The 10432-nt window shown below is 43.1% G+C and overlaps 1 pseudogene; it reads right to left on the reverse strand.

The window, feature by feature from the left end:
- Window positions 1-6357: 6357 nt before the first annotated feature.
- Window positions 6358-7657, reverse strand: LOC139931497 (trace amine-associated receptor 13c-like; annotated as a pseudogene).
- Window positions 7658-10432: the final 2775 nt, after the last annotated feature.

The raw sequence follows: 10432 nt of genomic DNA on the forward strand, positions 1-10432 counted from the left end.
TCCTTCCTCTTGCTCTCACTTTTTGCATCATCCTCTTCATCTCCATCTTCATCACTCTCTTCTCTCTCTGTTTCACATCACTTCATCACCTCTCTCTCCTTTCCTTTCCCTTCTCATTCCTTCCCAATCCCTTCTGCGCTGACAAGCTCAGCATTGTCTACAATGTTAGTAGCTTAATTCATGGTGGTAATGTAGCTTAGGTGTGTGTGTTACCTTTTACATTGATATGCCAGGGACCATGTTAAGATTTGTGTGGAAGGAGGAGGAGAACACTGTAGTGTGAGTAGTTATAGATGGTGTATGATATCAATCAAATTTAGGATTGACTTCAATGAGAATTAACGAATGGTGTTCCAGATGTCAGACAGTATCAATAGGCCTCATCTGATGGGACAGAATCCCAAGCTTGCTTGAATTTGAGATATATATGGGCTCACAACAATTATGATGAGACCAGTATTAAGCAGTCACAATTACAGGAGTTGAGCAACGGAAGACATGAATCAGCAGTCAGGTAGGCAGTGAAGGGGTGACAGCTTAACTACCTGAGAACACTGACTTACAAAGAATACTGAATGACGGAATTGTCAATGGCTGACACAAAATTGCAAATGCTGAGTCACTTAACACAGGGACGCCGCAATAAAGTAAATGATGTGTAAAGTGTTGTGTAGTTGAATGGGTATGGTGGACTATGTGTGGTGCATGAATGATGCCCAGTGAATGATGACCATACATACGCCAGAACCAGCGGAGGTGGGTCCCACAGTAGGTGACGAACACAGAGACAAGCCATCTGTGTTCGTCTACAGGGCACGGACAGTTGTTCGAGGTCTGGTCGTTCAAAGTCGAGCTCAGCAGGGCCACAAAACTGGAGAGAGCATGTAGAATGCAACACTCAGCAAGGCTGGTGAACACCAAGCGCACTCCAATGGAGCTGAACTGAAGAGTAGTTGTGGGGGTCACTCTAGACTCACGCTGACCCTCTCTGCGGATTGCAGTCAGCCCAGTATACAGTAGCAGATTTACTGGCAGGCAAGGGCCACAGGCACACTGGAGTTGTGTGTGGGTCAAGCAAATGGAGTCTTTGCAGAAAAGCACTCTTCACCGCTTCCAATGATGAAGCAGTTTCTCTATTTGGCTTGTGGAGCTGATGCCGATGGACACGAGTCCATAAGAGACAAAGTCTTTGGGAGACGTTGTTTAGACTCACTTAGCACGTCGTGGTATATGCCTGTGACTGCATAATATATCATACCAGTAGGTGGCGGTGTAACCCCCGACTAGATAAGGTAGAACGGATGTATGAGGCACTTGACTACATGCTGCTGAGTAAAAAGACATCTCCTCTCATATACACCTGCTTGCCATCTTCTTTTGACATACATACACAACATATTGGTGACGAGGATGGCTCTGCTTGGTATATCATCACCATGGATTTGAATGTTTGACAACTATGTGCTTGCTCGTGCTATATAAATAAAGTTACTTACTTACTTACTTTCTGTATTAACAGACCAGTCCAACTTGTTGTCAATGTGCACGCCCAAAAACGTATAGGACTTCACAACCTCCACCTCAGCATCCTGAATGGACACAGGTGTCACAGAGCTCTTTTTCCTTCTAAAGTCCAGAACAAGTTCTGGACAAATGGGGAGAGCAAGGCACCGACACTGCCAGGGTCAGAGGTTCCATTCCCACTGGGTTCAAACTAAAAATGCAGAAGCCACTTTCGGTCCTCAGCTGTTAGCAACAGTGCCTGTGAACAGCTGATTGCATATCTAAGTATAAAACCTGGCCAATTCTGTGCTGATACTGGAAAAGATCATCTGACATCTGATCAATTTTGTGTTTAAATAATGTAAGCTTTTTAGCTAACTAACCTTAGTATCTGGTAGCTATCACAATATTCTTGACATATCATACCTAACATTCCAGCTACACTTAGTCAGTTTGAACCCATTACTTTATCAGCTCTCATCAAAACCATATCCCAAATGAAATCCTCGTCCTGCCAATTAGACACTATTCCCACATCTCTCCTAAAGCAGGTACTTGAAACAGTTGGTCCGACCATCCTCTCCAGTAAATAAATCCATAGTCTCTGGTTTCGTCCCCTCCTCATTTAAACATGCCTTAGTCCAGCCCCTACTAAAGAAACCCATTAACTACAGGCCCATTTCAAAATTATCTTTTTTATCTAAGGTTTTGGAAAAACTGATCTCCTCACAACTCTTAGCCCACTTGATCAACAACAGCTTATTTGAAAAGTTCCAGTCAGTTTTTAGAGCCCTCCACAGTACTGAGACTGCCCTGATTAAGGTCACTAATGACTTACTCATGACTACAGATGCTGGTGACTGCTCGATCCTGGTCCTTCTGGATTTAAGTGCAGCGTTTGACACGGTGGACCATACCATACTGTTAAATCGCCTAGAATCATGGGTAGGTCTTAGCAGCACCGCCGTCCAACTGCTGCACTCCTACCTCTCAGATAGAATCCTCTCCGTTATTGTTGGTAATGCCTCCTCCTCGTCAGCCCATCTCACTTGTGGTGTTCCACAACTATCCTTGGCCCTTTACTATTTTCAATTTATATGCTCCCCCTAGGTCATGTCATCCATAAGCATATTTGATGCTCAAGTAAAGAGGGTTGTTCAATCCTGCTTCCTGCACTTGAGAAATATTTCTAAAATAAGATCCTTTTTATCTAGTCAAGATCTCAATAGAGTTGTTAATGCCCTCATCTCTTCTCGTTTAGACTACTGCAACTCTCTTTACTCCTGCCTCAGCCAAAGCTTACTACATCGCCTGCAGTTGGTGCTGCTGCTAGGCTTATTACTGGTACGAGGAGATTTGAACACATCACTCCGGTTTTAGCTGCACTTCACTGGCTGCCTGTCAATTTTAGAATTGATTTTAAGATTTTAGTGTTAACTTTTAAAGCTCTTCATGGTCTGGCACCTAGCTACCCCACTGCGCTCCTAACCCCATATGTGCCAGGTCGTAACCTGAGGTCCTCTGATACGGCTCTACTGGTTGTACCTAAGTCTAGGTTGGTGACTAAGTGTGACCAGGCCTTTGCAATCAAAGCCCCCAGACTCTGGAACACTCACTTTTTTTTTGGAGCAAGCAGGGGGTGTGTTAACTTACAGCTAACAAAAGCGGTCTAACGCTGCTTTATCACAATATATCATGCTGGTATAGATGAAAGTCAAGCTAATAGACGAACCACTGCAGGGCTGCCAGAACAATGGGGGCGAGCTGGCATTTGACCCATCACTTTTCCAAGTACTGGGGCGACGCCCCAGTACTTATTGAGTTCACACTGAGTAGCCTATTTGAGAAAAATCTCCACTCCACTCTCACTAAACGCACGGTCTACTGACCTATAGGCACAGGCAGACAGATTTTCTAACAGAACGGCTGAACCAATTAAAACCTTGATTTCAGCTGCTGGGGCGGGTGTTATGAACACAGGTGGGACCCAAACGCAGGACACGGACAGGGTGGTGTTGGTAAGGAAAAGGTTTTATTGTAAGGGAGGATCTGGATGAGGGGCTGATGGCAGGGAATGGGAATCCGGTGGCAGTAGGGGTGAGTGATGGTAGGGAGGAGCGGGGCTTGGCGTGAACGTGGGACAAGGGGAAGCGTGGCAGGCAGGGGTAGCTCGGAGGCTATGAGGTTGCTGGCAGGCAGGCAGGGAGACAAGCAGGAAGACAGGCAGGCGGGTGATGATCCTGGGGCACAAGAGAGACTGGTTAGTCACAGGAAACACAAAGAGATAAAGTCACTGGGAGCTCTAACTAGATTGGCCTTGAAGTGTAACTACCACTGAGGTTGAAACAACAATCTGGCGAAGAATGGTTGAAGAGCCGGGGTAGCCGTGGCAGACCGGGAGAGGTGATGAGCCGATTGCAGACAGGTGTGCAGGATGAGCAGAGCCGGGAGCCAGGAGAACGAGGAAGGGAGACCACGCCCACGCCAATACACACACAAACAAAACATGGACAGAGAGAGAGACAGACAGGGGAGCACTGGGAACACAGGGAAGGGGAAACACAAGGAAACACTAGGGAATCTTCTGGGGGTACGGCCACGGCCGTAACAGCGGGACATTTTCCGAATTCAGCACCGCTAAACTCAGCTGCTAAACTCAACTGCATGGTCTCTTGAAGAGCGCCAGATTGTGTGTCGCTCATTAATCAGTAATGTCCATTTGCGATTTGAATGAACTAATGGTGCACTTGGTCACTGTTTATGCCATGATATGTTGGCCTGTTACACTGTAATATGCACCATTACGGATGTTATAATTTCAATAGGACTATAACTATAAAGATACCTATAAAAAGATTTAGATCATTATAAGTAAATAGAATTCCGTGTTCCCACTACAACTCTTCTACAAAAAACATCCAAACGATAACTAAATCTATATTCTTGGTTCCATCTCGCAGCGATTTTTCTGGAGGTAGAGACAACATAAAACATTTTCAACCAATCAAAGTAAATTTCTGTGAAGTTAATAAAGTTCTGTGACTTCCTCTGGGCTGAGCCCCGGATGTTCTGAAATCCTAACATCTGATCTGTGCTAGTTAACATATATAGTTGAAGCTAATTTTATTAGTGTCCAGTTTTCACTGACATCAGTTGCTTTGTTAAATTTGCCTGCACGATAGTTAGCTCGCTAACAAAGAAAAAAACAACCGTTTATTCACTGTAACAGAGCTGATTCCTCTCAAGCTACAACTCGTAGTGTTGAGTAGAGACTAGAACTAAAGACAAGATAGTTTCCTGTGTCACAGTAACCTGACTTTGGAAACTAGACCTTACTAGACTATTCACTTATTTGCTTATAATATTACTGAGTCTGCAGCCACACCACAACAATTTTTTTTCAGATATCTTTCTTTTTGTTGCCAGGTTGTTGTATACTTAGAGATTATTTTTGCACAGCCAATTCTGAACTGGACCTACATCATGATGCCAGTTCTGGTTGCCTGCAGATTTGTGACACAACTGCAAAGCCTCTACAGAATTTTGTCCCAAATTGATCCAGCATGCTAACTTTTAACTGTTGGGCATAATACTTGAGACATGCCAAATGTTGGACTAATTAAAGCTTGGCTGGAACTTGGCCGTGACCATAACTCTATCACGGTTTGTCCACCCATAATGATCCTTGTCAGTACAGGTGAGGAACCATGCCTGCTATGGCATTTTAAAATAATCCAATATGAGGTGTCACATAAACCAAGACTTCGTGCCTCCTAAACTGATTGTTTGATTTTCATCACATTTCGTATGCATGCACTCATGAGGCTGACATTTGCTCTGGGCCATGGATTAGTCAATATCTAAAGTTTCGTTTTAGCTGGTTCATATCAAACTGGCATAGCACATTATGGCTCATAACTCATAAGAACAAATAAATAACAAGCAGAAGTATAACTGCAGATCTAATACTAGTCAGAATACTGCCAGGCCACTTCAGCCCAGAACATACACCTTTAAATAGACTGGAGGGTTGCATTATTGACCATTTTAGATATGGTATCTGGGATCTGTCATAAAGTAGTATACGATTATTGATATGTTATTGTATACTAGTATATTAGTACTGTTGTTATGTGTTGTACCCCACTAGCAAGGTCCTATCTATATTTATATATATAAATATATTTAAAGACATTTAGGACTGTGAATCGGACAACAATAAATGGCAAATCATGAACAATGGAAGGATGGCAAGTTTTATTCTATATGTAAAACACACTAAGAACAGCAGAGGGAGACACAGACCACGATTTCTGCAGCTTTATTTAATGTTTTCTCATTAAATTGCACACCTTGCATCTCATATTTTTGTAACCATGTGTAACAAACAATAAACAATGATGCTGTTGTTATATCTACCTCTGTAGTATGTCTATGTTTACCTAAATTATTTTAATGGTGCTTATGAATGATTAGAACAATGAGAAAACCAATTGAGAAAAATAATATGGAACTGAAGCCCACCTGACCAATCATCTCTGTTTGCACTAAGATGGAAAAGAATCACAGAGGTGGTGTTTTGGGTAAAATCAGTGAAATAGATGATGACTAAACCCTGACTAGCCCTGTTTGGCCCTGTTGTGGAAACCAGGCAGACAAGTTCCATTCAACAACATGAGGACAAGAAATGTTTCCATTTTACTTGACATCGTGCTGTTGCACTTTACAAAATAAATACAGCTCATATAATTTGCATAGAATGAAAAGTTCATAACAATGTGGTTACATACAAATTCACTGTGTGTTTTACCAATATATATTTTTCTTCGTCTGTCCAAGCTTCACAGCCTCTCTCTACAGTATGTTGGCTTCACAGGAGTCAGGCTGCAGTATCTGAAGTGTAACAATCAGTTTAATAGTATTTCTAAACCAGGGATAGAAAAAGGCATAGATCACAGGATTTAGACAGGAGTTACAATAAAGCAGCCAGATCCCAAAGGCTGAATATGAAGCACTGGATGAGGTATCCTGGCCTGCAAGATAGGGATAGTAATATGGACAGAAACACATTAGAAACACAGCTATGACAATACCAAGAGTCCTGGCTGCTTTCATCTCAGATTTCTTAGCAGTTACAGTCACTGAACGCTGGAGTGTGACAGCCACAATGTGGGATCGCATGGCACGAGCCTGAGACACAGCCACCACAAATACTCTCATATACAGAACTATGATGACAGTAATGGGACCAACAAAGGTCACAACAAGGTCAACAGCTCCTGCTATATAGCTAATGACAACCACACACTCTCCAGTGCAGGAATTATACCTGTCTGGTTGTTTCAGGTGATCCTTTTGAATCAGACTGCTATAGAAAGCAGAACAGACCCAACACAGACAAACACATATTTTAACTCTTCTCTGAGTGATTTTGGTGGGGTAACACAGAGGGTCACAAATAGCCACATAGCGGTCGACTGATATCAGCACCATATTTCCTACTGAGGCAGAGGTAAGAATAAAGGAAGCATAGCAAAAGAGAGCACATATGAGGTCACCCAGAAACCAGCAGGACTCTATACGGAGGATTTCACCTGGCATCACCAGGAAGCCCACAAGGAAGTCTGAGACAGCCAGGGAGAGGAGGAGGAGGTTGGTGGGGGTGTGGAGCTGCCTGGAGTGGGAGAATTTCATGAATAGTAGTAGTGGTAGTCTACCATTGTTATGTCACAGTATATCACAGGTAACTAGTGTTACCATTAGTTGTAGTAGTAATAATAATATAAATAGTAATATGTCTAATGCAAGATGTAACAGATGTATTATCAAAATTCCTGAATGTATTTATCACAAGCCTTTATGTGACATATATTGTAAATATTTTAGTCAATGCTGAGAAGTATATCTCTACCTGTAGTGGGAGATGGAGATGATGACCAGCATGTTGAGAACCACGGTGAGCAGAGAGATGGAGGACAGCAGAATGCAGAGGAGCATGGCCTTCGAGCGAAGATGCTTCTGCTTCCTGCAGGAAGTGTTGAGGAGCTGTGGAAAGCAAAGTTCACCTCCTTTCAGGGTCTCCATCATCAGAGAGAGAGGAGGAGAGGAGAAGCTGCTGAGGTCTGGCAGCTTTCTGACTAAAGCTCTCTATCATACAGCTGATATATCTCTTCTCTCCCTCCCTTCGTTCCTCTTGCTCTCTCTCCCTCTATCTGTTTTTCTCTCTACAGACTGGTGCCTCCTCCCTCATTCCCTGCCTAGCTTTCTGAAATAATCCTCTTCATCTTTGTCTTCATCACTCTCTATCTCTTCTTCACCTGTCTTCATCACCTATACCTCCCTCTGATTTCCCTTCTCCTCCCTTCCTAATCCCATATGTCATGATGGGTTCAGCATTGTGACATTAAACAAACAGCATTATGTTTGGAGCTTAATCCACATTGGTGAAGTATCTTAGTTCTGTTACCTTTGACATTGATATGCCAGCTAGGGACTGTGTTAAGGTTTGCGTGGAAGGAGAAGGGTTAGGCCCCTGCAAAAAGGAAGGAGACTTGGATTATGCTGCAAGAGTTGTATGGAGTAATTTTATGGATATTTTTTGTTCTTTTAGGAACTCTAAGGATTGGTCCCCAAAGACTTCACCTGTGTTTCAACTGGCATGAGAGAGTAGATGATGACTGAATTTTCATTTTTGGGTGAACTATTCCTTTAATGGAATGCTGAGGCTTTCAAAGCCATTCCCCTCCCCCATCTGGGACAGTTGGATCACCTCTCATTGGGCCTCATTCACAAAACTTTTCTTAAATTGTTCTTACTTTTGTTCTTAAGAAACATGCCTACGCAAAACCAACGTGGGATTCATGAAGCATGTGCAGAGTCTGGATTTTTGCGTATTTCAGGTGTAGGGCTGAACAATTAATCGAAATTTTATCGAAATCGCAATATGGCCTACTGCAATTTTCAAATCGCAGGAGGCACAATATTTGTTAAAGGCGAAATGTGTGTCAAAATACCATTTTAAATTAAATATTGTCGTGCTGCAGAGATGTCCTGGACTACACATCATATTCTACAGACTTAAGAAAACATCTTTGTTTGGTACAGATCCCCACAGATTCCCTCACACCATAATCATTTTAATACGTTTTTCAATGAAAATGAGAATAATGATGTAAAAATTATCATTCCCTCTAATATCGCAAATCATACCGCAGTTGCAATATCAGTCAAAATAATCGCAATTAGATATTTTTTCAAAATCGTTCAGCCCTATCCAGGTTTATCTGATGATGAATGCCACTTGTTCCTTAATTGGATGTGCGTGCCTGTTGATGCTGATTAGCATAGGTAGACGCCCCGGCAACTCCATAAAAGGCCTGCTGTCTGAAGGGTTGTGCGCAAATGGAAAGCATTACTGGAGTGGTGGAGAATGGCAAACAGACCCAAGAAGAAAAATTCAAACTCTGAAATAGAAGTGTTGTTGTCGGGACTGAACTTTTTAAAAGTGTAAGCGGTGGAGTGACAGCAACTGAGAAAAAAAAACATGGCAAGAAATTCCTGATGCTGTCAATGCTGCAAAATCAGAAACATGCACCTTAAATTAAATGAAAAAGAAACGGTTTGACTTAAGTTAGGTTAGGGTTAACCTGATGCACCAGATGGTTTGTTACACAGAACCATCTGGGAAGTCGTCCTTGGAAACTGTTTGGAAAAGGGCAGGCACTTTCAAAAAATACTTGGCAGGTGATTGGATGAACCATCTGTCTATCACCGTCTATCACGGGCTAACTTCAACCAATCAGATCAACGAACCATATGACGTAGTAGGACAGCGCCGAAGAGGAAAGACAACAACAAACTATGTAGTTAGCATGTCGGTGCCGTCTTTGTAAGGAAAATTTGCGCATAAAGGGCACTAAAATAAAATAAAATAAAATACTCTCCAGTTCAGAAATAACTGATGTTACAGCAGCATCTACGCTAGCCTCTTTAAGAGCCGTTATTGTTGTGAACGAACAGTCGCTTCTCGCTGTCGTCACACCTAAACCACGCCCGTAGCTGCCCTCATAGGACGCTGATTGGGCCGAACCACTTTGGTTCGGCCACAAACGTATAACTTGAAGCCTGGCAAGATGGTGATCGTGATCTCGCGAATCCAGCTCCCTCGCAAGGTAAGGTTAGGGTTAGTCTAATTCCAAATAGATGCAGTTTATTAGCTACAGGCGGACGGCAGGGCGCTGTCAAAAGGATTGGGGGAATAATATGGAGACTGTGCTGTCAGGTGTCCAGTCATCAGCGGAGTTGGACACCTAGTGGCTCATTTAGGCTACTGCCTTACATCTACCCCTTCTTTAATTGATGGCGTCCCAGCCATCAGACCAAACAAAATAAAACAAAGACCACCCACCAAACACAGAAAATCAGAACAGTTACAATAAACGTGATGAATGAATGACTGTGTTGCATAGAGAATGTGTGCGTGTAACTCCTATCAAGGTGGATGCACTAGCTCTGTTGTGTTACATATACCCTGCTGCTCTTCTTGCTTTGGCCCTTTGCCACAACATCCACCTCCTTTCTATCCTCTGCTGGTCCTCTTCCGATTGCATGACTTGTGACTCATAGGATAGTCTCTTTGCGGGACGTCGATTTCTCGGCAGGTTTCTTCTTGGAGCACTGGACCCGTGAGGTGAGTTGGTGCCACTGACCGTCATATTTTCCTCCCCTCCTTCACTCATTTGTCCTGCCTCCACATTCACTTCCTCCATTCTTGGGTGTTCATCCTGTCCGTTTGTTGTCCCAGGTAGAGCTCCCTCCACAATTTGCTCTGTATCGTCCATCTACCAGTCCTCTGCTGTATCTGACCCCACCTCCTCTCTTGTCGCTTCACCGGCCTGCTCCACTGGAAGAAACATATACTGTGTAAGGA

Source organism: Centroberyx gerrardi, chromosome 10, assembly GCF_048128805.1.
Source record: "Centroberyx gerrardi isolate f3 chromosome 10, fCenGer3.hap1.cur.20231027, whole genome shotgun sequence".
NCBI classification, from domain to species: domain Eukaryota; kingdom Metazoa; phylum Chordata; class Actinopteri; order Beryciformes; family Berycidae; genus Centroberyx; species Centroberyx gerrardi.